We start from the raw sequence: 25,825 nt of genomic DNA, 5'->3' as shown, positions 1-25,825 counted from the left end.
TGAAAGATTATTATATAATTTGTGAAATTTTCCAAAAGATTAAAGCACCTGGTATTCCCAGGCAGTCTCCCATCCATGAAGTAAACCATGCCCGAACCTGCTAATATCAGAGGTCGGGCATTGACTATATTTTTTGGCAAAATTATTATATAAAAGTGAAAAATGTCCAAAAAGCTTACAGCACCTGGTATTCCCAGGCGGTCTCCAATCCAAGTACTAACCAGACCTAAACCTGCTAAGATTCAGAGATCAGGGCTTTGACTCTATTTTTGGCAAAATGATTATATACTAAGTGAAAAATGTCCAAAAAGCTTACAGCACCTGTTATTCCGAGGCGGTCTCCCATCCCAGTACCAACAAGGCCCAAACCTGCTTAGCTTCCGAGATCAGACGAGATGGGGCATAGCAGGTTGGTATGACCGTAAGCCAAGACTGCTGCAAAGAGAGGGCTATTTAAAGACCGACCAATCTAATCACCAGTACATTATATAGGTAGGAAAGAAAACCCAAAAGCTTAAAGCACCTGGTATTCCTAGGCAGTCTCTCATCAAAGTACTAACCATACCTAAACCTGCTAAGATTCAGAGATCGGGCATTGACTTTTTTTTTTTTTTTTTTTTTTTTTAATGAAAGATTATTATATAATTCGTGAAATTTTCCAAAAGATTAAAGCACCTGGTATTCCCAGGCAGTCTCCCATCCATGAAGTAAACCATGCCCGAACCTGCTAATATTCAGAGGTCGGGCATTGACTATATTTTTTGGCAAAATGATTATATACTAAGTGAAAAATGTCCAAAAAGCTTACAGCACCTGTTATTCCGAGGCGGTCTCCCATCCAGTACCAAACAAGGCCCAACCTGCTTAGCTTCCGAGATCAGCACGAGATTGGGGCATAGCCAGGTTGGTATGAACCGTAAGCCAAGACTGCTGCAAAGAGAGGGCTATTTAAAAGACCGACCAATCTAATCACCAGTACATTATATAGGTAGGAAAGAAAACCCAAAAGCTTAAAGCACCTGGTATTCCTAGGCAGTCTCTCATCAAAGTACTAACCAGACCTAAACCTGCTAAGATTCAGAGATCGGGCATTGACTTTTTTTTTTTTTTTTTTTTTTTTTTAATGAAAGATTATTATATAATTCGTAAAATTTTCCAAAAGATTAAAGCACCTGGTATTCCCAGGCAGTCTCCATCCATGAAGTAAACCATGCCCGAACCTGCTAATATTCAGAGTCGGGCATTGACTATATTTTTTGGTAAAATTATTATATACTAAGTGAAAAATGTCCAAAAGCTTACAGCGCCTGGTATTCCGAGGCGGTCTCCCATCCAAGTACTAACCAGACCTAAACCTGCTAAGATTCAGAGATCAGGGCATTGACTCTATTTTTTGGCAAATTATTATATACTAAGTGAAAAATGTCCAAAAAGCTTACAGCACCTGGTATTCCGAGGTGGTCTCCCATCCAAGTACCAACCAGGCCCAAACCTGCTTAGCTTCCGAGATCAGACGAGATGGGGCATAGCCAGGTTGGTATGACCGTAAGCCAAGACTGCTGCAAAGAGAGGGCTATTTAAAGACCGACCAATCTAATCACAAGTACATTATATAAGTAGGAAAGAAAACCCGAAAGCTTAAAGCACCTGGTATTCCTAGGCAGTCTCTCATCAAAGTACTAACCAGACCTAAACCTGCTAAGATTAAGAGATCGGGCATTGACTCTATTTTTTGGCAAAATTATTATATACTAAGTGAAAAATTTCCAAAAAGCTTACAGCACCTGTTATTCCGAGGCGGTCTACCATCCAAGTACCAACCAGGCCCAAACCTGCTTAGCTTCCGAGATTCAGACGAGATGGGGCATAGCCAGGTTGGTATGAACGTAAGCAAAGACTGCTGCAAAGAGAGGGCTATTTAAAGACCGACCAATCTAATCACCAGTACATTATATAAGTAGGAAAGAAAACCCAAAATCTTAAACCACCTGGTATTCCTAGGCAGTCTCTCATCAAAGTACTAACCAGACCTAAACCTGCTAAGATTCAGAGATCGGGCATTGACTTTTTTTTTTTTTTTTTTTTAATGAAAGATTATTATATAATTTGTGAAATTTTCCAAAAGATTAAAGCACCTGGTATTCCCAGGCAGTCTCCCATCCATGAAGTAAACCATGCCCGAACCTGCTAATATTCAGAGGTCGTGCATTGACTATATTTTTTGGCAAAATTATTATATACTAAGTGAAAAATGTCCAAAAAGCTTACAGCACCTGGTATTCCCAGGCGGTCTCCAATCCAAGTACTAACCAGACCTAAACCTGCTAAGATTCAGAGATCAGGGCTTTGACTCTATTTTTTGGCAAAATGATTATATACTAAGTGAAAAATGTCCAAAAAGCTTACAGCACCTGTTATTCCGAGGCGGTCTCCCATCCAAGTACCAACAAGGCCCAAACCTGCTTAGCTTCCGAGATCAGACGAGATGGGGCATAGCCAGGTTGGTATGACCGTAAGCCAAGACTGCTGCAAAGAGAGGGCTATTTAAAGACCGACCAATCTAATCACCAGTACATTATATAGGTAGGAAAGAAAACCCAAAAGCTTAAAGCACCTGGTATTCCTAGGCAGTCTCTCATCAAAGTACTAACCAGACCTAAACCTGCTAAGATTCAGAGATCGGGCATTGACTCTTTTTTTTTTTTTTTTTTTAATGAAAGATTATTATATAATTCGTGAAATTTTTCCAAAAGATTAAAGCACCTGGTATTCCCAGGCAGTCTCCCATCCATGTACTAACCAGGCCAAAACCTGCTAAGATTCAGAGATCGGGCATTGACTCTATTATTTGACAAAATAATTATATACTAAGTGAAAAATGTCCAAAAAGCTTACAGCACCTGGTATTCCCAGGCGGTCTCCCATCCAAGTACTAACCAGGCCCAAACCTGCTTAGCTTCCGAGATCAGACGAGTTGGGGCATAGCCAGGTTGGTATGGCCGTAAGCGAAGACTGCTGCAAAGAGAGGGCTATTTAAAGACCAGCCAATCTAATCGCCAGTACATTATATAAGTAGGAAAGAAAACCCAAAAGCTTAAAGCACCTGGTATTCCTAGGCAGTCTCTCATCAAAGTACTAACCAGACTTAAACCTGCTAAGATTCAGAGATCGGGCATTGACTCTTTAGTTTTTTTTTTAGTTTTTTTTTATTTTTATGGAAGATTATTATATAATTCGTGAAATTTTCCAAAAGATTAAAGCGCCTGGTATTCCCAGGCAGTCTCCCATCCATGTACTAACCAGGCCCAAACCTGCTAATATTCAGAGATCGGGCATTGACTCTATTATTTGGCAAAATTATTATATACTAAGTGAAAAATGTCCAAAAAGCTTACAGCTCCTGGTATTCCCAGGCGGTCTCCCATCCAAGTACTAACGAGGCCAAACCTGCTTAGCTTCCGAGATCAGACGAAATCGGGCATATCAGGTTGGTATGGCCGTAAGCGAAGACTGCTGCAAAGAAAGGACTATTTAAAGACCAGCCAATCTAATCGCCAGTACATTATATAAGTAGGAAAGAAAACCCAAAAGCTTAAAGCACCTGGTATTCCTAGGCAGTCTCTCATCAAAGTACTAACCAGACCTAAACCTGCTAAGATTCAGAGATCGGGCATTGACTTTTTTTTTTTTTTTTTTTAATGAAAGATTATTATATAATTAGTGAAATTTTCCAAAAGATTAAAGCACCTGGTATTCCCAGGCAGTCTCCCATCCATGAAGTAAACCATGCCCGAACCTGCTAATATTCAGAGGTCGGGCATTGACTATATTTTTTGGCTAAATTATTATATACTAAGTGAAAAATGTCCAAAAAGCTTACAGCACCTGGTATTCCCAGGCGGTCTCCAATCCAAGTACTAACCAGACCTAAACCTGCTAAGATTCAGAGATCAGGGCTTTGACTCTATTTTTTGGCAAAATTATTATATACTAAGTGAAAAATGTCCAAAAAGCTTACAGCACCTGGTATTCCGAGGCGGTCTCCCATCCAAGTACCAACCAGGCCCAAACCTGCTTAGCTTCCAAGATCAGACGAGATGGGGCATAGCCAGGTTGGTATGACCGTAAGCCAAGACTGCTGCAAAGAGAGGGCTATTTAAAGACCGACCAATCTAATCACCAGTACATTATATAGGTAGGAAAGAAAACCCAAAAGATTAAAGCACCTGGTATTCCCAGGCAGTCTCCCATCCATGTACTAACCAGGCCCAAACCTGCTAAGATTCAGAGATCGGGCATTGACTCTATTATTTGACAAAATTATTATATACTAAGTGAAAAATGTCCAAAAAGTTTACAGCACCTGGTATTCCCATGCGGTCTCCCATCCAAGTACTAACCAGGCCCAAACCTGCTTAGCTTCCGAGATCAGACGAGATGGGGCATAGCCAGGTTGGTATGACCGTAAGCCAAGACTGCTGCAAAGAGAGGGCTATTTAAAGACCGACCAATCTAATCGCCAGTACATTATATAAGTAGGAAAGAAAACCCAAAAGCTTAAAGCACCTGGTATTCCTAGGCAGTCTCTCATCAAAGTACTAACCAGACTTAAACCTGCTAAGATTCAGAGACCGGGCATTGACTCTTTAGTTTTTTTTTTAGTTTTTTTTTTTTTTATGGAAGATTATTATATAATTCGTGAAATTTTCCAAAAGATTAAAGCGCCTGGTATTCCCAGGCAGTCTCCCATCCATGTACTAACCAGGCCCAAACCTGCTAAGATTCAGAGATCGGGCATTGACTCTATTATTTGACAAAATTATTATATACTAAGTGAAAAATGTCCAAAAAGTTTACAGCACCTGGTATTCCTAGGCGGTCTCTCATCCAAGTACTAACCAGGCCCAAACCTGCTTAGCTTCCGAGATCAGACGAGATGGGGCATAGCCAGGTTGGTATGGCCGTAAGCCAAGACTGCTGCAAAGAGAGGGCTATTTAAAGACCGACCAATCTAATCACCAGTACACTATATAAGTAGGAAAGAAAACCCAAAAGCTTAAAGCACCTGGTATTCCTAGGCAGTCTCTCATTAAAGTACTAACCAGACCTAAACCTGCTAAGATTCAGAGATCGGGCATTGACTTTTTTTTTTTGTGTTTGATTTTTTTAATGAAAGATTATTATATAATTCGTGAAATTTTCCAAAAGATTAAAGCACCTGGTATTCCCAGGCAGTCTCCCATCCATGAAGTAAACCATGCCCGAACCTGCTAATATTCAGAGGTCGGGCATTGACTATATTTTTTGGCAAAATTATTCTATACTAAGTGAAAAATGTCCAAAAAGCTTACAGCACCTGGTATTCCCAGGCGGTCTCCAATCCAAGTACTAACCAGACCTAAACCTGCTAAGATTCAGAGATCAGGGCATTGACTCTATTTTTTGGCAAAATTATTATATACTAAGTGAAATATCCAAAAAGCTTACAGCACCTGGTATTCCGAGGCGGTCTCCCATCCAAGTACCAACCAGGCCCAAACCTGCTTAGCTTCCGAGATCAGACGAGATGGGGCATAGCCAGGTTGGTATGACCGTAAGCCAAGACTGCTGCAAAGAGAGGGCTATTTAAAGACCGACCAATCTAATCACCAGTACATTATATAAGTAGGAAAGAAAACCCAAAAGCTTAAAGCACCTGGTATTCCTAGGCAGTCTCTCATCAAAGTACTAACCAGACCTAAACCTGCTAAGATTCAGAGATCGGGCATTGACTTTTTTTTTTATTTTTTTTTTTTTTATAATGAAAGATTATTATATAATTCGTGAAATTTTCCAAAAGATTAAAGCACCTGGTATTCCCAGGCAGTCTCCCATCCATGAAGTAAACCATGCCCGAACCTGCTAATATTCAGAGGTCGGGCATTGACTATATTTTTTGGCAAAATTATTATATACTAAGTGAAAAATGTCCAAAAAGCTTACAGCACCTGGTATTCCCAGGCAGTCTCCGATCCATGTACTAACCAGGCCAAAACCTGCTAAGATTCAGAGATCGGGCATTGACTCTATTATTTGACAAAATAATTATATACTAAGTGAAAAATGTCCAAAAAGCTTACAGCACCTGGTATTCCCAGGCGGTCTCCCATCCAAGTACTAACCAGGCCCAAACCTGCTTAGCTTCCGAGATCAGACGAGTTGGGGCATAGCTAGGTTGGTATGGCCGTAAGCGAAGACTGCTGCAAAGAGAGGGCTATTTAAAGACCAGCCAATCTAATCGCCAGTACATTATATAAGTAGGAAAGAAAACCCAAAAGCTTAAAGCACCTGGTATTCCTAGGCAGTCTCTCATCAAAGTACTAACCAGACTTAAACCTGCTAAGATTCAGAGATCGGGCATTGACTCTTTAGTTTTTTTTTTAGTTTTTTTTTTTTTATGGAAGATTATTATATAATTCGTGAAATTTTCCAAAAGATTAAAGCGCCTGGTATTCCCAGGCAGTCTCCCATCCATGTACTAACCAGGCCCAAACCTGCTAAGATTCAGAGATCGGGCATTGACTCTATTATTTGACAAAATTATTATATACTAAGTGAAAAATTTCCAAAAAGTTTACAGCACCTGGTATTCCCATGCGGTCTCCCATCCAAGTACTAACCAGGCCCAAACCTGCTTAGCTTCCGAGATCAGACGAAATCGGGCATAGCAGGTTGGTATGGCCGTAAGCGAAGACTGCTGCAAAGAAAGGACTATTTAAAGACCAGCCAATCTAATCGCCAGTACATTATATAAGTAGGAAAGAAAACCCAAAAGCTTAAAGCACCTGGTATTCCTAGGCAGTCTCTCATCAAAGTACTAACCAGACCTAAACCTGCTAAGATTCAGAGATCGGGCATTGACTTTTTTTTTTTTTTTTTTTAATAATGAAAGATTATTATATAATTCGTGAAATTTTCCAAAAGATTAAAGCACCTGGTATTCCCAGGCAGTCTCCCATCCATGAAGTAAACCATGCCCGAACCTGCTAATATTCAGAGGTCGGGCATTGACTATATTTTTTGGCAAAATTATTATATACTAAGTGAAAAATGTCCAAAAAGCTTACAGCACCTGGTATTCCCAGGCGGTCTCCAATCCAAGTACTAACCAGACCTAAACCTGCTAAGATTCAGAGATCAGGGCTTTGACTCTATTTTTTGGCAAAATTATTATATACTAAGTGAAAAATGTCCAAAAAACTTACAGCACCTGGTATTCCGAGGCGGTCTCCCATCCAAGTACCAACCAGGCCCAAACCTGCTTAGCTTCCAAGATCAGACGAGATGGGGCATAGCCAGGTTGGTATGACCGTAAGCCAAGACTGCTGCAAAGAGAGGGCTATTTAAAGACCGACCAATCTAATCACCAGTACATTATATAAGTAGGAAAGAAAACCCGAAAGCTTAAAGCACCTGGTATTCCTAGGCAGTCTCTCATCAAAGTACTAACCAGACCTAAACCTGCTAAGATTCAGAGATCGGGCATTGACTCTTTTTTTTTTTTTTTTTTAATGAAAGATTATTATATAATTAGTGAAATTTTCCAAAAGTTTAAAGCACCTGGTATTCCCAGGCAGTCTCCCATCCATGAAGTAAACCATGCCCGAACCTGCTAATATTCAGAGGTTGGGCATTGACTATATTTTTTGGCTAAATTATTATATACTAAGTGAAAAATGTCCAAAAAGCTTACAGCACCTGGTATTCCCAGGCGGTCTCCAATCCAAGTACTAACCAGACCTAAACCTGCTAAGATTCAGAGATCAGGGCTTTGACTCTATTTTTTGGCAAAATTATTATATACTAAGTGAAAAATGTCCAAAAAGCTTACAGCACCTGGTATTCCGAGGCGGTCTCCCCATCCAAGTACCAACCAGGCCCAAACCTGCTTAGCTTCCAAGATCAGACGAGATGGGGCATAGCCAGGTTGGTATGACCGTAAGCCAAGACTGCTGCAAAGAGAGGGCTATTTAAAGACCCGACCAATCTAATCACCAGTACATTATATAGGTAGGAAAGAAAACCCAAAAGATTAAAGCACCTGGTATTCCCAGGCAGTCTCCCATCCATGTACTAACCAGGCCCAAACCTGCTAAGATTCAGAGATCGGGCATTGACTCTATTATTTGACAAAATTATTATATACTAAGTGAAAAATGTCCAAAAGTTTACAGCACCTGGTATTCCCATGCGGTCTCCCATCCAAGTACTAACCAGGCCCAAACCTGCTTAGCTTCCGAGATCAGACGAGATGGGGCATAGCCAGGTTGGTATGGCCGTAAGCCAAGACTGCTGCAAAGAGAGGGCTATTTAAAGACCGACCAATCTAATCACAAGTACACTATATAAGTAGGAAAGAAAACCCAAAAGCTTAAAGCACCTGGTATTCCTAGGCAGTCTCTCATTAAAGTACTAACCAGACCTAAACCTGCTAAGATTCAGAGATCGGGCATTGACTTTTTTTTTGTGTTTGTTTTTTTTTAATGAAAGATTATTATATAATTCGTGAAATTTTCCAAAAGATTAAAGCACCTGGTATTCCCAGGCAGTCTCCCATCCATGAAGTAAACCATGCCCGAACCTGCTAATATTCAGAGGTCGGGCATTGACTATATTTTTTGGCAAAATTATTCTATACTAAGTGAAAAATGTCCAAAAAGCTTACAGCACCTGGTATTCCCAGGCGGTCTCCAATCCAAGTACTAACCAGACCTAAACCTGCTAAGATTCAGAGATCAGGGCATTGACTCTATTTTTTGGCAAAATTATTATATACTAAGTGAAATATCCAAAAAGCTTACAGCACCTGGTATTCCGAGGCGGTCTCCCATCCAAGTACCAACCAGGCCCAAACCTGCTTAGCTTCCGAGATCAGACGAGATGGGGCATAGCCAGGTTGGTATGACCGTAAGCCAAGACTGCTGCAAAGAGAGGGCTATTTAAAGACCGACCAATCTAATCACCAGTACATTATATAAGTAGGAAAGAAACCCAAAAGCTTAAAGCACCTGGTATTCCTAGGCAGTCTCTCATCAAAGTACTAACCAGACCTAAACCTGCTAAGATTCAGAGATCGGGCATTGACTTTTTTTTGTGTTTGTTTTTTTTAATGAAAGATTATTATATAATTCGTGAAATTTTCCAAAAGATTAAAGCACCTGGTATTCCCAGGCAGTCTCCCATCCATGAAGTAAACCATGCCCGAAACTGCTAATATTCAGAGGTCGGGCATTGACTATATTTTTTGGCAAAATGATTATATACTAAGTGAAAAATGTCCAAAAAGCTTACAGCACCTGTTATTCCGAGGCGGTCTCCCATCCAAGTACCAACAAGGCCCAAACCTGCTTAGCTTCCGAGATCAGACGAGATGGGGCATAGCCAGGTTGGTATGACCGTAAGCCAAGACTGCTGCAAAGAGAGGGCTATTTAAAGACCGACCAATCTAATCACCAGTACATTATATAGGTAGGAAAGAAAACCCAAAAGCTTAAAGCACCTGGTATTCCTAGGCAGTCTCTCATCAAAGTACTAACCAGACCTAAACCTGCTAAGATTCAGAGATCGGGCATTGACTCTTTTTTTTTTTTTTTTTAATGAAAGATTATTATATAATTAGTGAAATTTTCCAAAAGATTAAAGCACCTGGTATTCCCAGGCAGTCTCCCATCCATGAAGTAAAACCATGCCCGAACCTGCTAATATTCAGAGGTCGGGCATTGACTATATTTTTTGGCTAAATTATTATATACTAAGTGAAAAATGTCCAAAAAGCTTACAGCACCTGGTATTCCCAGGCGGTCTCCAATCCAAGTACTAACCAGACCTAAACCTGCTAAGATTCAGAGATCAGGGCTTTGACTCTATTTTTTGGCAAAATTATTATATACTAAGTGAAAAATGTCCAAAAAGCTTACAGCACCTGGTATTCCGAGGCGGTCTCCCATCCAAGTACCAACCAGGCCCAAACCTGCTTAGCTTCCAAGATCAGACGAGATGGGGCATAGCCAGGTTGGTATGACCGTAAGCCAAGACTGCTGCAAAGAGAGGGCTATTTAAAGCCCGACCAATCTAATCACCAGTACATTATATAGGTAGGAAAGAAAACCCAAAAGATTAAAGCACCTGGTATTCCCAGGCAGTCTCCCATCCATGTACTAACCAGGCCCAAACCTGCTAAGATTCAGAGATCGGGCATTGACTCTATTATTTGACAAAATTATTATATACTAAGTGAAAAATGTCCAAAAAGTTTACAGCACCTGGTATTCCCATGCGGTCTCCCATCCAAGTACTAACCAGGCCCAAACCTGCTTAGCTTCCGAGATCAGACGAGATGGGGCATAGCCAGGTTGGTATGGCCGTAAGCCAAGACTGCTGCAAAGAGAGGGCTATTTAAAGACCGACCAATCTAATCACCAGTACACTATATAAGTAGGAAAGAAAACCCAAAAGCTTAAAGCACCTGGTATTCCTAGGCAGTCTCTCATTAAAGTACTAACCAGACCTAAACCTGCTAAGATTCAGAGATCGGGCATTGACTTTATTTTTTTTTTTTTTTTTTTTTTTTTTAATGAAAGATTATTATATAATTCGTGAAATTTTCCAAAAGATTAAAGCACCTGGTATTCCCAGGCAGTCTCCCATCCATGAAGTAAACCATGCCCGAACCTGCTAATATTCAGAGGTCGGGCATTGACTATATTTTTTGGCAAAATTATTATATACTAAGTGAAAAATGTCCAAAAAGCTTACAGCACCTGGTATTCCGAGGCGGTCTCCCATCCAAGTACCAACCAGGCCTAAACCTGCTTAGCTTCAGAGATCAGACGAGATGGGGCATAGCCAGGTTGGTATGACCGTAAGCCAAGACTGCTGCAAAGAGAGGGCTATTTAAAGACCGACCAATCTAATCACCAGTACATTATATAAGTAGGAAAGAAAACCCAAAAGCTTAAAGCACCTGGTATTCCTAGGCAGTCTCTCATCAAAGTACTAACCAGACCTAAACCTGCTAGGATTCAGAGATCGGGCATTGACTTTTTTTTTTTTTTTTTTTTTTTTTTTTTTTTTTTTAATGAAAGATTATTATATAATTCGTGAAATTTTCCAAAAGATTAAAGCACCTGGTATTCCCAGGCATTCTCCCATCCATGTACTAACCAGGCCCAAACCTGCTAAGATTCAGAGATCGGGAATTGACTCTATTTTTTGACAAAATTATTATATACTAAGTGAAAAATGTCCAAAAAGCTTACAGCACCTGGTATTCCCAGGCGGTCTTCCATCCAAGTACTAACCAGGCCCAAACCTGCTTAGCTTCCGAGATCAGACGAGATGGGGCATAGCCTTTTTTTTTTTTTTTTTTTTTTTTTTTTAGCTTCCGAGATCAGACAAGATCGGGCATAGCCTTTTTTTTTTTTTTTTTTCTTTTTTTTTTTTTCGGGCATGGCCTTTTTTTATTGAAGAAATTAATCAATTCAAACATACATATCAATTATTCACATACAAAAATACATAAGATTATTTCTTTGACATACAAAACTCCTAATTTGAATTGACAGACATCTTACATTTAAAAAGAAGTCATTAAATATTTTAATCTTTTAAAAATGACAATTTAATCCCCAGCTCTTTGAAAACCTTTAACACCTCCTGAGTAAAAATATTATAAAAGACATCAATTGTTTCCTCCAACTTAAAATAATAAAACAGACATTCAACATATTTTTCAACTTTTCTCCTAAACACATTCCATACATCAATTAAAACATTTTCCTTTTTCACCACCACTCTTCTTTCCCAAATCGCACTTTTCATCAGCATCACAAGTAAATTTATCAGCTTCTCATGTTGACATTTCTCATTAATGCCCAACATTAACACCTTTTCCCACTCAAAGTTCCCATTTCCCTCTCCTCTCAAACTTAAAATCATGCTTTTACACCTCTCATTAAAATCTTTCAGCTTATCACAATATAAAAACAAGTGTAAAAACCCTTCATCAGCATCTTGGCAAACTTTACATATTGCACTTTCCTCCATCCCAATTTTGCTTAAAATTACGTCTGTGAACACTGCTTTGTTTCTGATAAAATATTCCATATTCTCCAGTTTAGTCTGTACAATTTTCCCCTTTATATTCCCCCATATTTTTTCTTCTGTTACATCATTGACCATCTGTAGCCAATATTCATTTACAACAGGTTTCTTGAAAACCACATCTCTAAAAAAAACAATAAAATATTTTCACTTTACATTCTTTAAAAGCACACAATTTCCCCCCATATTTACATACACATCTTTCCCTTGATCTTCTTCTTCCATATTTTCAATTCTCTTTATCCATTCTTTAGGTATAGCATTCTTAATTAAATCATATTTGTTTGTAATCTCTTGTCTGGTATAATCCTCCTTTGCCTCCTCCATCACATCCACAATGTATTGAACTGGTAAAAACCCCTCTTTGAATTCATATAAAACATCTCTGACTTTCATGATTCCCACATCCCACCACTTCTTAAAAAAAACCTGCTTCCCTTGATTTAAAATGCAGTTATTTAAGAATAAAGGCTGATTTAAAATGTTCTCTCTACCTTGTGGCTTAAAATGCACATTATCTAAAAATTTTCCCCATGCTCCCATCAGTTCTCTATAAAATTCTGGCATCCCCTCCGTCATCCAATTTTTTGTTTTCATCCATAAAATGTTGTCCCCCAGATTAAAATGACTACACTTGTTTAAAAAATGCCCCATTGTTCTTTTCCATGCTGCTTTATTTCCTTCGTCTAGATATTTGCTTATGATTTTCACCCTTAAACTGTTCTTTCTTTGCTCCACGTCCATTAGCCCTAGCCCCCCCTTCCCCATTACTCCTATTAAAGTGTTATATGCAATTCTCGGTGGCTTTCCTTCCCATAAAAAATCTAAAAAACATTTTTCAGCCTTTTTTCCGTCCACAACGGCATTGAAGCCACATATAAAATATGCCATAACTTAGAAACCATTAAAACATTCAAAATTAAAACCCTCCCCTTCAAAGTTAAGGACATTAATCTCCAAAAATTCAACCTTCTCTCGATCCCTCCTAACATCTCCTCCCACATAATTCCTTCTGCTTTGGTTTCATCCCTCCCCATTAAAACACCTAAAATCTTTATTTCATTCATTTCCTTAAAATTAAAGTGCCCAGTTAAAACCTCACTTCGCCCAAATCTCATGTATACCATTTTATCCTCATTCACTTTAGCCCCAGATCCCCTGCAAAATGATTGTACTATTTTCATCACTTCCCTTACACTCAACAAATCTTGCAGCAATAGCGTAGTATCATCAGCGTATTGAAATATTTTATTCTCTCCTCCCTCTATGCCTATTCCTTTTATTCTCCCTTCCTGTTCTACCATTAACCCAAGTGGTTCCGCAACTAAAGCATATAAAAGTGCCGACAACGGGCAGCCCTGTCTAATTGATCTTGTTAATTTAAAACACTCTGTTAAAAACCCATTACATTTAACTCTCGTTACAGCACCTTTATATAAAATCTTAACCCATTTAATAAAATTCCGTCCAAAACCAAAAGTATCCAAAACCCCAAATAAAAAATCATGCTCTACCCTGTCAAAAGCCTTTTCAAAGTCCAAACTGATTATAAAACCATCTTTCTTCTTTTCATTAATATATCTTATGGTATCTTTTATGCTCATTGTTGTATCTGCAATGTCTCTTCCTTTAATACTGTAAGCTTGGTTTGTTTGAATTATTGTGGGCATCACTTCTTTTAATCTGTTAGCTAAAATTTTTGATAAAATCTTTAAATCTGTGTTAAGCATTGTTATAGGCCTATAATTCTTTAACTCCACTTTGTCTCCTTTCCTTTTATATATCAGCTTCATTAATCCCATTCCCATCCTTTTGTTCATCTCACCTTTCCTAAAAATCTCGTCAAATACTTATTTTAAGATAGTTGTTAAAACATCTTTAAAAACAATGTAAAACTCACTCCCCAACCCATCTATCCCTGGACTTTTCCTCTTGTTTAACCCAATTATTGCTCTTTTTATTTCTTCTTCTCTTACTTCATCATCACACTCTTGTTTATCCACTTCTCCTACTCTGGCTTTTATTTGCTTCAGTAATTCCACTTTTTCTCCTTCTTTTACCCCCTCTGTACAGAATAAGTTCTCATAATATGATTTTATTTCCTCTAAAATGTCTGCATTTTCTTCTACTATTCTCCCATTTTTGCCCCTTATTTCTTTAATCATGTCTGCTTTCCCTTTTCTTTTCTCTAGATCAAAGAAAAATTTTGTGCACTTCTCCCCCTCCACTGTATATTTTGCTTTGCTTCTTAATCTTGCAGCTTCATATTTCTCCTCTTCCATTTCCTTCAGTCTACCTTCTATTTCTTTTATTTTCTCTATGCTTTTTTCTGCCTTATCCAGTTCCTCATTTAAGTTTTTTCTTAGCTCTCTTTCCTTATTTTTCTTACATTTATTAATTAATTTGCAATATGTTATTGTAAACTTTTTTACCAGATATTTCACATTCTCCCACCACATTCGCTTATCCTCACTATACATTTCATTTTCTTTTTCCTTTTCAATTATCTCCTTTATACTTAAAACATAATCTTCATTCTTTAAAACCTCTGTATTTAAAATCCAGACTCCCGGCCCTCTTTGCACTTTACTCCAGTCTACTTTAAAAAATAAAAACTTGTGATCGCTAAAACTTGTTTCTTCATACTTAATCTTTTTTATAAAATTCTCCACATTTCTTGTACATAAAATAAAGTCTATTCTTGTTTCACACACAAACTGCCCCACTATTTGCCTCCTTGAAAATTCTTTTATCTTTTCATTTCTTTCTCTCCACACATCGATGATATCATTTTCTCCCATTAATGCTTTTAATTCTTTTCTCCCCTTGTCATTTTTAAAAACCATTCCTTCTGCCATGTCTTGTTTACTAAAAACTGTTAAAATCCCCTATCATTATTATTTCCGTATACTTGTTTATGATATTTCTTAAAACATAAAAAAAATCTTTCTTTTCCTTCTCCTCTGTTGGCGCATGTACATTGACTAAAATCAGTTCACGTCCTTCACAATTTACTTCAACCACCTTACATTTCCCCATCTTATCTTTATACACTACCCTACTTGAATTAAAAACATCTTTCCTTATTAAAAAAGCCACTCCTCTTCCAAGCCTTCCATCCCCATTGTTATATAAAATATCCCCTTCCCATTTCTTTTTATAGTCCTCCATCACACTCTCTTTCCAATTTGTTTCTTGTAAAACAATAACATCTTCGCCTTGGCATTTTTCCTTCACTTTTTCAAATTTACCCATGTCCATCAGTCCCCTTGCATTAAAAGTAACACAACTTAAGACCATTAAAAAGAAAAATAAATACATAACAAACATTACTTTCCATCTTCTCCCTCCAACCCACTTAACACTTCATATCTGTTTACAATTTTCACTCCGCCCATTGTCATTATCTTTTTTCTAGCATTTTCCACATTTGGTTTTACCTTTAATGTTCGCCTTCTTATTTGCCATCTCTCCTCTCTGTCTTTTTCCATGTTATCCATCCTCGTTTCTTCTCCACTGTCCATTTCTTTGTTTTGATCATCCATTCTATGTCCATCTCCGTCCATGCCATCTAAAAGATTTTTAAAACTGTCCGATATTTCCATTTCCGTCCATTGGGTGTCCTGTTCTGTTGTATGCTCCTCGTCTGCATCATTTACTTTTTCTCCTTCTTCCTCTCTGTTGCTCGCTCCTCCTTCTGTTTCTTCTTGTTGCAATCCGCCTTCCTCTTGTCCTTCATCAGTTTCTCTTTCCACCTCGCTGTTTCCTTCATGCACCTGTCCGTCCAACTGAAGTTCCATACCTCCTTCCTCTCTTTCCATCCAACATTCACATTTATTTAAAACTTCTTGACACCCTGGGCATCTGACAGCATTGCAATCTCTTGCAAAATGTCCCCTCTCCTCGCACTTCCGGCACTTAAAATCTGGGCAGTCTTTCAGCAAGTGTCCAGGGCTCATGCACAGCCTACAGGTCTTCACCTGATGGCTGTGCATCTCACTTTTAGGAACCTTGTTTTGTCTTCTATGTCAGTGCCCGGGTAACATCTTCTTTTTATCTGTGAAATGGGATTAATTCCCCATCCTTCCAATTTACCTATAATTTCTTTGTCATCAATATAGACGGGCAGGTGCATGAAGGAAACAACATAATCTCTGTTTTGCAAATGTTTTACCTCACAGTTCACTCCTTTTATCATCAGTCCATCAATCAGTTTGTCACATGTTTCTTCTTTCTCCATTGTTAATTCATATTCTTTTCCTTGTCTTGGCCTTAGTGCCAGGATTTTCCCGTGTCCACATTGTTTTGATACAGCCTTGATGATATCCTCTGCTCTCACCTCGATCACATTCTCTACGTTCACAATCACTGTAGCCTCCTTTAGATATTTTCTCTCAAGAAATTTGTCCATCGTACCTTGGTTATTTCCATTCCCAGCTCGTAGTCGATTTCCCAGTCCAGTGACATTTATTGATCGTGTCTCTCCGCCAAATCCAGTATCGTTTGCCATGCGTCTCTCTCCAGCCAGTCCATTATCGTTTGCCATGCGTCTCTCTCCAGCCAATCCGGTGTCGTTTGCCATACGTCTCTCTCCAACCAGTCCAGTGTCGTTTGCCATACATGTCTCTCCAGCCGGTCAATCAATCAATCAATCACCTTTATTTATATAGTGCTTTAAACAAAATACATTGCGCCAAAGCACTGAACAACATTCATTTGGAAAACAGTGTCTCAATAATGCAAAATGATAGTTAAAGGCAGTTCATCATTGAATTCAGTTATGTAATCTCTGTTCAGTTGAAATAGTGTCTGTTTTAATTTGCAATCAAGTCAATGATATCGCTGTAGATGAAGTGACCCCAACTAAGCAAGCCAGAGGCGACAGCGGCAAGGAACCGAAACTCCATCGGTGACAGAATGGAGAAAAAAACCTTGGGAGAAACCAGGCTCAGTTTGGGGGCCAGTTCTCCTCTGACCAGACGAAACCAGTAGTTCAATTCCAGGCTGCAGCAAAGTCAGATTGTGCAGAAGAATCATCTGTTTCCTGTGGTCTTGTCCTGGTGCTCCTCTGAGACAAGGTCTTTACAGGGGATCTGTATCTGGGGCTCTAGTTGTCCTGGTCTCCGCTGTCTTTCAGGGCAGTAGAGGTCCTTTCTAGGTGCTGATCCACCATCTGGTCTGGATACGTACTGGATCCTGGTGACTGCAGTGACCCTCTGATCTGGACACAGACTGGATCTGGTGGCCACGGTGACCTCGGAACAAGAGAGAAACAGACAAATATTAGCGTAGATGCCATTCTTCTAATGATGTAGAAAGTACGGTGTTGTGTGAAGTGTTCCGGTTCCAGTTTACCTAATTAATGCAGCCTAAAAATCCTTTAACGGATTTGGATATTAAAAGCATATTAGTATGTCCTGTGTCGTGATCCATTAATCCGTCCATTTTAAGAGAAAAACAAAAAAACAAAAAACAAAGAAACCACCCTCCAGCCAGCAAAAAGCTGATGTTAGGTGGTTTAAAACTGAAAAACACACAAAAAAAACTGAACTAAAGTCCAAAAACAACTTACAAACAAACACAAACTGAAAAAACAAAATGGAGGAGAGCCTTCATCTCCCTACTGCAGCCAACACTTCCTGTAGCTCTCTAGCGCCCTCAGGTTGGTATGGCCGTAAGCGAAGACTGCTGCAAAGAGAGGGCTATTTAAAGAGCAGCCAATCTAATCGCCAGTACATTATATAAGTAGGAAAGAAAACCCAAAAGCTTAAAGCACCTGGTATTCCTAGGCAGTCTCTCATCAAAGTACTAACCAGACCTAAACCTGCTAAGATTCAGAGATCGGGCATTGACTCTTTCGTTTTTTATTTTGTTTTTTTATGGAAGATTATTATATAATTCGTGAAATTTTCCAAAAGATTAAAGCGCCTGGTATTCCCAGGCAGTCTCCCATCCATGTACTAACCAGGCCCAAACCTGCTAATATTCAGAGATCGGGCATTGACTCTATTATTTGGCAAAATTATTATATACTAAGTGAAAAATGTCCAAAAAGCTTACAGCACCTGGTATTCCCAGGCGGTCTCCCATCCAAGTACTAACGAGGCCAAACCTGCTTAGCTTCCGAGATCAGACGAAATCGGGCATAGCCAGGTTGGTATGGCCGTAAGCGAAGACTGCTGCAAAGAGAGGACTATTTAAAGACCAGCCAATCTAATCGCCAGTACATTATATAAGTAGGAAAGAAAACCCAAAAGCTTAAAGCACCTGGTATTCCTAGGCAGTCTCTCATCAAAGTACTAACCAGACCTAAACCTGCTAAGATTCAGAGATTGGGCATTGGCTTTTTTTGTTTTTTTAATGAAAGATTATTACATAATTCGTGAAATTTTTCAAAAGATTAAAGCACCTGGTATTCCCAGGCAGTCTCCCATCCATGAAGTAAACCATGCCCGAACCTGCTAATATTCAGAGGTCGGGCATTGACTATATTTTTTGGCAAAATTATTATATACTAAGTGAAAAATGTCCAAAAAGCTTACAGCACCTGGTATTCCCAGGCGGTCTCCAATCCAAGTACTAACCAGACCTAAACCTGCTAAGATTCAGAGATCAGGGCTTTGACTCTATTTTTTGGCAAAATTATTATATACTAAGTGAAAAATGTCCAAAAAGCTTACAGCACCTGGTATTCCGAGGCGGTCTCCCATCCAAGTACCAACCAGGCCCAAACCTGCTTAGCTTCCGAGATCAGACGAGATGGGGCATAGCCAGGTTGGTATGATCGTAAGCCAAGACTGCTGCAAAGAGAGGGCTATTTAAAGACCGACCAATCTAATCACCAGTACATTATATAAGTAGGAAAGAAAACCCAAAAGCTTAAAGCACCTGGTATTCCTAGGCAGTCTCTCATCAAAGTACTAACCAGACCTAAACCTGCTAAGATTCAGAGATCGGGAATTGACTTTTTTTTTTTTTTTTTTAATGAAAGATTATTATATAATTCGTGAAATTTTCCAAAAGATTAAAGCACCTGGTATTCCCAGGCGGTCTCCAATCCAAGTACTAACCAGACCTAAACCTGCTAAGATTCAGAGATCAGGGCTTTGACTCTATTTTTTGGCAAAATTATTATATACTAAGTGAAAAATGTCCAAAAAGCTTACAGCACCTGGTATTCCGAGGCGGTCTCCCATCCAAGTACCAACCAGGCCCAAACCTGCTTAGCTTCCGAGATCAGACGAGATGGGGCATAGCCAGGTTGGTATGACCGTAAGCCAAGAGTGCTGCAAAGAGAGGGCTATTTAACCCTTTTACGTGCAAACATCGCTGACGGCCCCAGTTTATTATTGTTTCACTTTCACAGCACATTAAACATCACTGTCTTACTTCATCTGGACAAACTATGCATCAATTGAAAGTTTAAAGACTCTAGCTTCGATATTTGACCAATATTTTGATAAAACATTGTTGCAGTGACAGATATTTAGTGATTTATGTCAGGAGTGCAAAATAATAAATCCGTATTATGCCACATTTTGAATAGAAATTCACCACTCAGTCATATTCAGTCACGTCAAAAGCGGTTTATTTGTGTTCACATAGACTCACTGAACAGCGTCAATAAAGATTTATAGACCAAAGATGCATTTCTGCGGAGATATATGGATATATTTACTGATGTTTACTTCATATTTCTTCAGACAGAATCGTCATTTCTATTCATTTTCCACGGATTTACGCGATCAGATGATAAACAGCCTCTCCCAGCGATCTGTGTATGTGTTTGCTGTGCCGGCAGCTCGTGCTGTGTGGCTCAGACTCTGATTGGGCCTTCCCAAAAGTCAATCTGAGAGTGTAATATCTGGACACCGCCCCATCGTGTCACATGCTTCCTGCACACTTCCTGGTAGTTATCTGGCCAAAACAACACTGAAACACCTCTGTACACACAAAATATCCGAACAATAAACCCGCGATTACGATAGTAAAGCTTGGTATTAGAATTTCTTGAGATCTGGGGCGTTTTTATAAAAAAAAATCGAAAATGTACATCGGAAATGCTAACTTGTGCAGCGATGAAAAAGGCTACAAATAACATATTTTTACAACAGTAAACGACCAAATTCCACCCCTGATCGCTAAAGGAAGTTATTATAAACACTCGATCGGGGTTTAAAGTGAGTTTTTAGTAAAAGTGTACTAATAATTTCATAAATTGTCAGATGTAGCTTGATGCTAACGTTAGCACCAATGCTACTAATAGCAGGTGCTTTTCTTCTTCATAATGCATTTTTGTCTCAATAATTCACGTAAGGTCGTAAGAAAATGTTTTGTTGTATTTTTATAGTAGTATTTTTGATAAATAAGGGCTAAATGCAAACAGAGACTGAAGTGAGATTGCTGCTTTGTGTCTTTGTAAAGCCTGAAAAACCACAATCAAGGCTAATAAAGGTGGAATAAAAACAAAAGAATAATGATAAAAGAATAATGCGGATAATGTGTCATACCTGGCGGAGGTGTGAAAGACTCGTTTGGTGAGAACAATGGAATAACAGATAGGGATTAATCGGGCAGTTTTCACAGCCAAACAAACACAAAATACACAGGAGAGTTTAAATGTGAGATCTCACAGAGATGACAAGGGCCATAAATCAATCTGATTAGCCTTCTCTAAAAACACACATGACATGGCCTTAGAAAATATTTCATAAAATTCACTGTTTTACAGATTCGATTATGAAATTTTTTATGAAGGTTTGGAAGACTTGTGGTCTTAGCTACACTGTGTTTTCAAACTCATTTCCTACATCAACATTTTTTTAAATACATTTAAAACATATGTTTTTTATATTTTTATTTTTGTTTTTATGTTTGAGCTTATATATCTCTATTATCATAACAGTCTGAGTGATTCTGATTCCTGAACAGTAAACTTTAAAGTGTCAGCTTTGTGAACAAAGGTTGATTATGTATCTAGTCAGAAAGAATCATGAGCAGAAACCTTTTTATTTTGGGTATGTAATTTCGGTCTCCATGACAAAAAAGGGTTGTTACTAGTAAGGGGTTAAAGACCGACCAATCTAATCACCAGTACATTATATAAGTAGGAAAGAAAACCCAAAAGCTTAAAGCACCTGGTATTCCTAGGCAGTCTCTCATCAAAGTACTAACCAGACCTAAACCTGCTAAGATTCAGAGATTGGGCATTGACTTTTTTTTTTTTTTTTTTTTTTTTAATGAAAGATTATTATATAATTCGTGAAATTTTCCAAAAGATTAAAGCACCTGGTATTCCCAGGCAGTCTCCCATCCATGAAGTAAACCATGCCCGAACCTGCTAATATTCAGAGGTCGGGCATTGACTATATTTTTTGGTAAAATTATTATATACTAAGTGAAAAATGTCCAAAAAGCTTACAGCGCCTGGTATTCCGAGGCGGTCTCCCATCCAAGTACTAACCAGACCTAAACCTGCTAAGATTCAGAGATCAGGGCATTGACTCTATTTTTTGGAAAAATTATTATATACTAAGTGAAAAATGTCCAAAAAGCTTACAGCACCTGGTATTCCGAGGCGGTCTCCCATCCAAGTACCAACCAGGCCCAAACCTGATTAGCTTCCAAGATCAGATGAGATGGGGCATGGCCAGGTTGGTATGACCGTAAGCCAAGACTGCTGCAAAGAGAGGGCTATTTAAAGACCGACCAATCTAATCACCAGTACATTATATAAGTAGGAAAGAAAACCCGAAAGCTTAAAACACCTGGTATTCCTAGGCAGTCTCTCATCAAAGTACTAACCAGACCTAAACCTGCTAAGATTAAGAGATCGGGCATTGACTCTATTTTTTGGCAAAATTATTATATACTAAGTGAAAAATTTCCAAAAAGCTTACAGCACCTGTTATTCCGAGGCGGTCTACCATCCAAGTACCAACCAGGCCCAAACCTGCTTAGCTTCCGAGATCAGACGAGATGGGGCATAGCCAGGTTGGTATGAACGTAAGCAAAGACTGCTGCAAAGAGAGGGCTATTTAAAGACCGACCAATCTAATCACCAGTACATTATATAAGTAGGAAAGAAAACCCAAAATCTTAAAGCACCTGGTATTCCTAGGCAGTCTCTCATCAAAGTACTAACCAGACCTAAACCTGCTAAGATTCAGAGATCGGGCATTGACTTTTTTTTTTTTTTTTTTTTTTTTAATGAAAGATTATTATATAATTCGTGAAATTTTCCAAAAGATTAAAGCACCTGGTATTCCCAGGCAGTCTCCCATCCATGTACTAACCAGGCCCAAACCTGCTTAGCTTCCGAGATCAGACGAGATGGGGCATAGCCAGGTTGGTATGACCGTAAGCCAAGACTGCTGCAAAGAGAGGGCTATTTAAAGAACGACCAATCTAATCACCAGTACATTATATAAGTAGGAAAGAAAACCCAAAATCTTAAAGCAACTGGTATTCCTAGGCATTCTCTCATCAAAGTACTAACCAGACCTAAACCTGCTAAGATTCAGAGATCGGGCATTGACTTTTTTTTTTTTTTTTTTTTTTTAATGAAAGATTATTATATAATTCGTGAAATTTTCCAAAAGATTAAAGCACCTGGTATTCCCAGGCAGTCTCCCATCCATGAAGTAAACCATGCCCGAACCTGCTAATATTCAGAGGTCGGGCATTGACTATATTTTTTGGCAAAATTATTATATACTAAGTGAAAAATGTCCAAAAAGCTTACAGCACCTGGTATTCCCAGGCGGTCTCCAATCCAAGTACTAACCAGACCTAAACCTGCTAAGATTCAGAGACCAGGGCTTTGACTCTATTTTTTGGCAAAATTATTATATACTAAGTGAAAAATGTCCCAAAAAGCTTACAGCACCTGGTATTCCGAGGCGGTCTCTCATCAAAGTACTAACCAGACCTAAACCTGCTAAGATTCAGAGATCGGGCATTGACTTTTTTTTTTTTTTTTTTTTTTTTTTTTATGAAAGATTATTATATAATTCGTGAAATTTTCCAAAAGATTAAAGCACCTGGTATTCCCAGGCAGTCTCCCATCCATGAAGTAAACCATGCCCGAACCTGCTAATATTCAGAGGTCGGGCATTGACTATATTTTTTGGTAAAATTATTATATACTAAGTGAAAAATGTCCTAAAAGCTTACAGCGCCTGGTATTCCCAGGCGGTCTCCAATCCAAGTACTAACCAGACCTAAACCTGCTAAGATTCAGAGATCAGGGCATTGACTATTTTTTGGCAAAATTATTATATACTAAGTGAAAAATGTCCAAAAAGCTTACAGCACCTGGTATTCCGAGGCGGTCTCCCATCCAAGTACCAACCAGGCCCAAACCGGCTTAGCTTCCGAGATCAGACGAGATGGGGCATGGCCAGGTTGGTATGACCGTAAGCCAAGACTGCTGCAAAGAGAGGGCTATTTAAAGACCGACCAATCTAATCACCAGTTCATTATATAAGTAGGAAAGAAAACCCAAAAGCTTAAAGCACCTGGTATTCCTAGGCAGTCTCTCATCAAAGTACTAACCAGACCTAAACCTGCTAAGATTCAGAGATCGGGCATTGACTTTTTTTTTTTTTTTTTTTTTTAATGAAAGATTATTATATAATTCGTGAAATTTTCCAAAAGATTAAAGCACCTGGTATTCCCAGGCAGTCTCCCATCCATGAAGTAAACCATGCCCGAACCTGCTAATATTCAGAGGTCGGGCATTGACTATATTTTTTGGCAAAATTATTATATACTAAGTGAAAAATGTCCAAAAAGCTTACAGCACCTGGTATTCCCAGGCGGTCTCCCATCCAAGTACTAACCAGGCCCAAACCTGCTTAGCTTCCGAGATCAGACGAGATGGGCATAGCCAGGTTGGTATGGCCGTAAGCGAAGACTGCTGCAAAGAGAGGGCTATTTAAAGAGCAGCCAATCTAATCGCCAGTACATTATATAAGTAGGAAAGAAAACCCAAAAGCTTAAAGCACCTGGTATTCCTAGGCAGTCTCTCATCAAAGTACTAACCAGACCTAAACCTGCTAAGATTCAGAGATCGGGCATTGACTCTTTCGTTTTTTATTTTGTTTTTTTATGGAAGATTATTATATAATTCGTGAAATTTTCCAAAAGATTAAAGCGCCTGGTATTCCCAGGCAGTCTCCCATCCATGTACTAACCAGGCCCAAACCTGCTAATATTCAGAGATCGGGCATTGACTCTATTATTTGGCAAAATTATTATATACTAAGTGAAAAATGTCCAAAAAGCTTACAGCACCTGGTATTCCCAGGCGGTCTCCCATCCAAGTACTAACGAGGCCAAACCTGCTTAGCTTCCGAGATCAGACGAAATCGGGCATAGCCAGGTTGGTATGGCCGTAAGCGAAGACTGCTGCAAAGAGAGGACTATTTAAAGACCAGCCAATCTAATCGCCAGTACATTATATAAGTAGGAAAGAAAACCCAAAAGCTTAAAGCACCTGGTATTCCTAGGCAGTCTCTCATCAAAGTACTAACCAGACCTAAACCTGCTAAGATTCAGAGATCGGGCATTGACTTTTTTTTTTTTTTTTTTTTTTTAATGAAAGATTATTATATAATTCGTGAAATTTTTCCAAAAGATTAAAGCACCTGGTATTCCCAGGCAGTCTCCCATCCATGAAGTAAACCATGCCCGAACCTGCTAATATTCAGGGGTCGGGCATTGACTATATTTTTTTGGTAAAATTATTATATACTAAGTGAAAAATGTCCAAAAAGCTTACAGCGCCTGTATTCCGAGGCGGTCTCCATCCAAGTACTAACCTGACCTAAAACTGCTAAGATTCAGAGATCAGGGCATTGACTCTATTTTTTTGCAAAATTATTATATACTAAGTGAAAAATGTCCAAAAAGCTTACAGCACCTGGTATTCCGAGGCGGTCTCCCATCCAAGTACAACCAGGCCAAACCTGCTTAGCTTGCGAGATCAGACGAGAGGGGCATAGCCAGGTTGGTATGACCGTAAGCCAAGACTGCTGCAAAGAGAGGCTATTTAAAGACCGACCAATCTAATCACCAGTACATTATAACAAGTAGGAAGAAACCCGAAAGCTTAAAGCACCTTGGTATTCCTAGGGCATCTCTCATCAAATGTCTAACAGACTAAATGCTAAATTCAGAGATCGGGCATTGACTTTTTTTTTTTTTTTTTTTTTTAATAGAAAGATTATTAAATAATTCGTGAATTTTTCCCAAAAGATTAAAGCACCTGGTATTCCCAGAGCGGTCTCCCATCCAAGTACCACCAGGGCCCAAACCTGCTTAGCTTCCGAGATCAGACGAGATGGGGCATAGCCAGGTGGTATGACCGTAAGCCAAAGACTGCTGGCAAGAGAGGGCTATTTAAAGACCGACCCATCTAATCACCAGTACATTATATAAGTAGGAAAGAAAACCGAAAGCTTAAAGCACCTGGTATTCCTAGGCATTCTCTCATCAAAGTACTAACCAGACCTAAACCTGCTAAGATTCAGAGATCGGGCATTGACTTTTTTTTTTTTTTTTTTTTTAATGAAAGATTATATATATATTCGTGAAATTTTCCAAAAGATTAAAGCACCTGGTATTCCCAGGCAGTCTCCCATCCAAGTACTAACCAGGCCCAAACCTGCTAATATTCAGA

The 25,825-nt window shown here is 38.9% G+C and overlaps 17 non-coding genes and 15 pseudogenes across 17 annotated transcripts; all 32 read right to left on the bottom strand.

The window, feature by feature from the left end:
* Positions 1-309: 309 nt before the first annotated feature.
* On the bottom strand, positions 310-427 carry LOC113103755 (uncharacterized; annotated as a pseudogene).
* Positions 428-801: 374 nt separating this feature from the next.
* On the bottom strand, positions 802-922 carry LOC113103760 (uncharacterized; annotated as a pseudogene).
* A 510-nt stretch (positions 923-1,432) lies between these two features.
* LOC113103732 (5S ribosomal RNA) lies at positions 1,433-1,551 on the bottom strand. Its single transcript, XR_003291594.1, has one exon. It is a non-coding gene; the product is annotated as a 5S ribosomal RNA (ribosomal RNA).
* Positions 1,552-1,772: 221 nt separating this feature from the next.
* Positions 1,773-1,892, bottom strand: LOC113103756 (uncharacterized; annotated as a pseudogene).
* Positions 1,893-2,399: 507 nt separating this feature from the next.
* LOC113103750 (uncharacterized) lies at positions 2,400-2,518 on the bottom strand (annotated as a pseudogene).
* Positions 2,519-2,888: 370 nt separating this feature from the next.
* LOC113103729 (5S ribosomal RNA) lies at positions 2,889-3,007 on the bottom strand. Its single transcript, XR_003291591.1, has one exon. It is a non-coding gene; the product is annotated as a 5S ribosomal RNA (ribosomal RNA).
* A 381-nt stretch (positions 3,008-3,388) lies between these two features.
* Positions 3,389-3,505, bottom strand: LOC113103746 (uncharacterized; annotated as a pseudogene).
* A 506-nt stretch (positions 3,506-4,011) lies between these two features.
* Positions 4,012-4,130, bottom strand: LOC113103736 (5S ribosomal RNA). The gene has a single exon (XR_003291598.1). It is a non-coding gene; the product is annotated as a 5S ribosomal RNA (ribosomal RNA).
* Positions 4,131-4,351: 221 nt separating this feature from the next.
* On the bottom strand, positions 4,352-4,470 carry LOC113103761 (5S ribosomal RNA). Its single transcript, XR_003291606.1, has one exon. It is a non-coding gene; the product is annotated as a 5S ribosomal RNA (ribosomal RNA).
* Positions 4,471-4,850: 380 nt separating this feature from the next.
* On the bottom strand, positions 4,851-4,969 carry LOC113103745 (uncharacterized; annotated as a pseudogene).
* A 511-nt stretch (positions 4,970-5,480) lies between these two features.
* Positions 5,481-5,599, bottom strand: LOC113103739 (5S ribosomal RNA). The gene has a single exon (XR_003291601.1). It is a non-coding gene; the product is annotated as a 5S ribosomal RNA (ribosomal RNA).
* A 513-nt stretch (positions 5,600-6,112) lies between these two features.
* Positions 6,113-6,231, bottom strand: LOC113103731 (5S ribosomal RNA). Its single transcript, XR_003291593.1, has one exon. It is a non-coding gene; the product is annotated as a 5S ribosomal RNA (ribosomal RNA).
* Positions 6,232-6,610: 379 nt separating this feature from the next.
* Positions 6,611-6,728, bottom strand: LOC113103762 (5S ribosomal RNA). The gene has a single exon (XR_003291607.1). It is a non-coding gene; the product is annotated as a 5S ribosomal RNA (ribosomal RNA).
* Positions 6,729-7,237: 509 nt separating this feature from the next.
* On the bottom strand, positions 7,238-7,356 carry LOC113103741 (5S ribosomal RNA). Its single transcript, XR_003291603.1, has one exon. It is a non-coding gene; the product is annotated as a 5S ribosomal RNA (ribosomal RNA).
* A 507-nt stretch (positions 7,357-7,863) lies between these two features.
* LOC113103748 (uncharacterized) lies at positions 7,864-7,983 on the bottom strand (annotated as a pseudogene).
* Positions 7,984-8,204: 221 nt separating this feature from the next.
* Positions 8,205-8,323, bottom strand: LOC113103752 (5S ribosomal RNA). Its single transcript, XR_003291605.1, has one exon. It is a non-coding gene; the product is annotated as a 5S ribosomal RNA (ribosomal RNA).
* A 510-nt stretch (positions 8,324-8,833) lies between these two features.
* Positions 8,834-8,952, bottom strand: LOC113103738 (5S ribosomal RNA). Its single transcript, XR_003291600.1, has one exon. It is a non-coding gene; the product is annotated as a 5S ribosomal RNA (ribosomal RNA).
* Positions 8,953-9,323: 371 nt separating this feature from the next.
* Positions 9,324-9,442, bottom strand: LOC113103749 (uncharacterized; annotated as a pseudogene).
* A 507-nt stretch (positions 9,443-9,949) lies between these two features.
* Positions 9,950-10,068, bottom strand: LOC113103735 (5S ribosomal RNA). Its single transcript, XR_003291597.1, has one exon. It is a non-coding gene; the product is annotated as a 5S ribosomal RNA (ribosomal RNA).
* A 221-nt stretch (positions 10,069-10,289) lies between these two features.
* On the bottom strand, positions 10,290-10,408 carry LOC113103740 (5S ribosomal RNA). Its single transcript, XR_003291602.1, has one exon. It is a non-coding gene; the product is annotated as a 5S ribosomal RNA (ribosomal RNA).
* A 379-nt stretch (positions 10,409-10,787) lies between these two features.
* Positions 10,788-10,906, bottom strand: LOC113103753 (uncharacterized; annotated as a pseudogene).
* Positions 10,907-18,194: 7,288 nt separating this feature from the next.
* Positions 18,195-18,312, bottom strand: LOC113103734 (5S ribosomal RNA). Its single transcript, XR_003291596.1, has one exon. It is a non-coding gene; the product is annotated as a 5S ribosomal RNA (ribosomal RNA).
* Positions 18,313-18,814: 502 nt separating this feature from the next.
* On the bottom strand, positions 18,815-18,933 carry LOC113103744 (uncharacterized; annotated as a pseudogene).
* Positions 18,934-19,300: 367 nt separating this feature from the next.
* LOC113103737 (5S ribosomal RNA) lies at positions 19,301-19,419 on the bottom strand. Its single transcript, XR_003291599.1, has one exon. It is a non-coding gene; the product is annotated as a 5S ribosomal RNA (ribosomal RNA).
* A 2,274-nt stretch (positions 19,420-21,693) lies between these two features.
* On the bottom strand, positions 21,694-21,812 carry LOC113103743 (5S ribosomal RNA). Its single transcript, XR_003291604.1, has one exon. It is a non-coding gene; the product is annotated as a 5S ribosomal RNA (ribosomal RNA).
* Positions 21,813-22,033: 221 nt separating this feature from the next.
* LOC113103754 (uncharacterized) lies at positions 22,034-22,152 on the bottom strand (annotated as a pseudogene).
* A 235-nt stretch (positions 22,153-22,387) lies between these two features.
* On the bottom strand, positions 22,388-22,506 carry LOC113103751 (uncharacterized; annotated as a pseudogene).
* Positions 22,507-23,445: 939 nt separating this feature from the next.
* Positions 23,446-23,564, bottom strand: LOC113103747 (uncharacterized; annotated as a pseudogene).
* Positions 23,565-23,935: 371 nt separating this feature from the next.
* Positions 23,936-24,053, bottom strand: LOC113103730 (5S ribosomal RNA). Its single transcript, XR_003291592.1, has one exon. It is a non-coding gene; the product is annotated as a 5S ribosomal RNA (ribosomal RNA).
* Positions 24,054-24,426: 373 nt separating this feature from the next.
* On the bottom strand, positions 24,427-24,544 carry LOC113103733 (5S ribosomal RNA). The gene has a single exon (XR_003291595.1). It is a non-coding gene; the product is annotated as a 5S ribosomal RNA (ribosomal RNA).
* A 510-nt stretch (positions 24,545-25,054) lies between these two features.
* LOC113103757 (uncharacterized) lies at positions 25,055-25,170 on the bottom strand (annotated as a pseudogene).
* A 229-nt stretch (positions 25,171-25,399) lies between these two features.
* Positions 25,400-25,518, bottom strand: LOC113103759 (uncharacterized; annotated as a pseudogene).
* Positions 25,519-25,825: the final 307 nt, after the last annotated feature.

The sequence above is a fragment of the Carassius auratus genome, unplaced genomic scaffold (assembly GCF_003368295.1).
Source record: "Carassius auratus strain Wakin unplaced genomic scaffold, ASM336829v1 scaf_tig00217858, whole genome shotgun sequence".
Classification (NCBI taxonomy): domain Eukaryota; kingdom Metazoa; phylum Chordata; class Actinopteri; order Cypriniformes; family Cyprinidae; genus Carassius; species Carassius auratus.
This window is presented reverse-complemented; position numbering and strand designations above follow the sequence as displayed.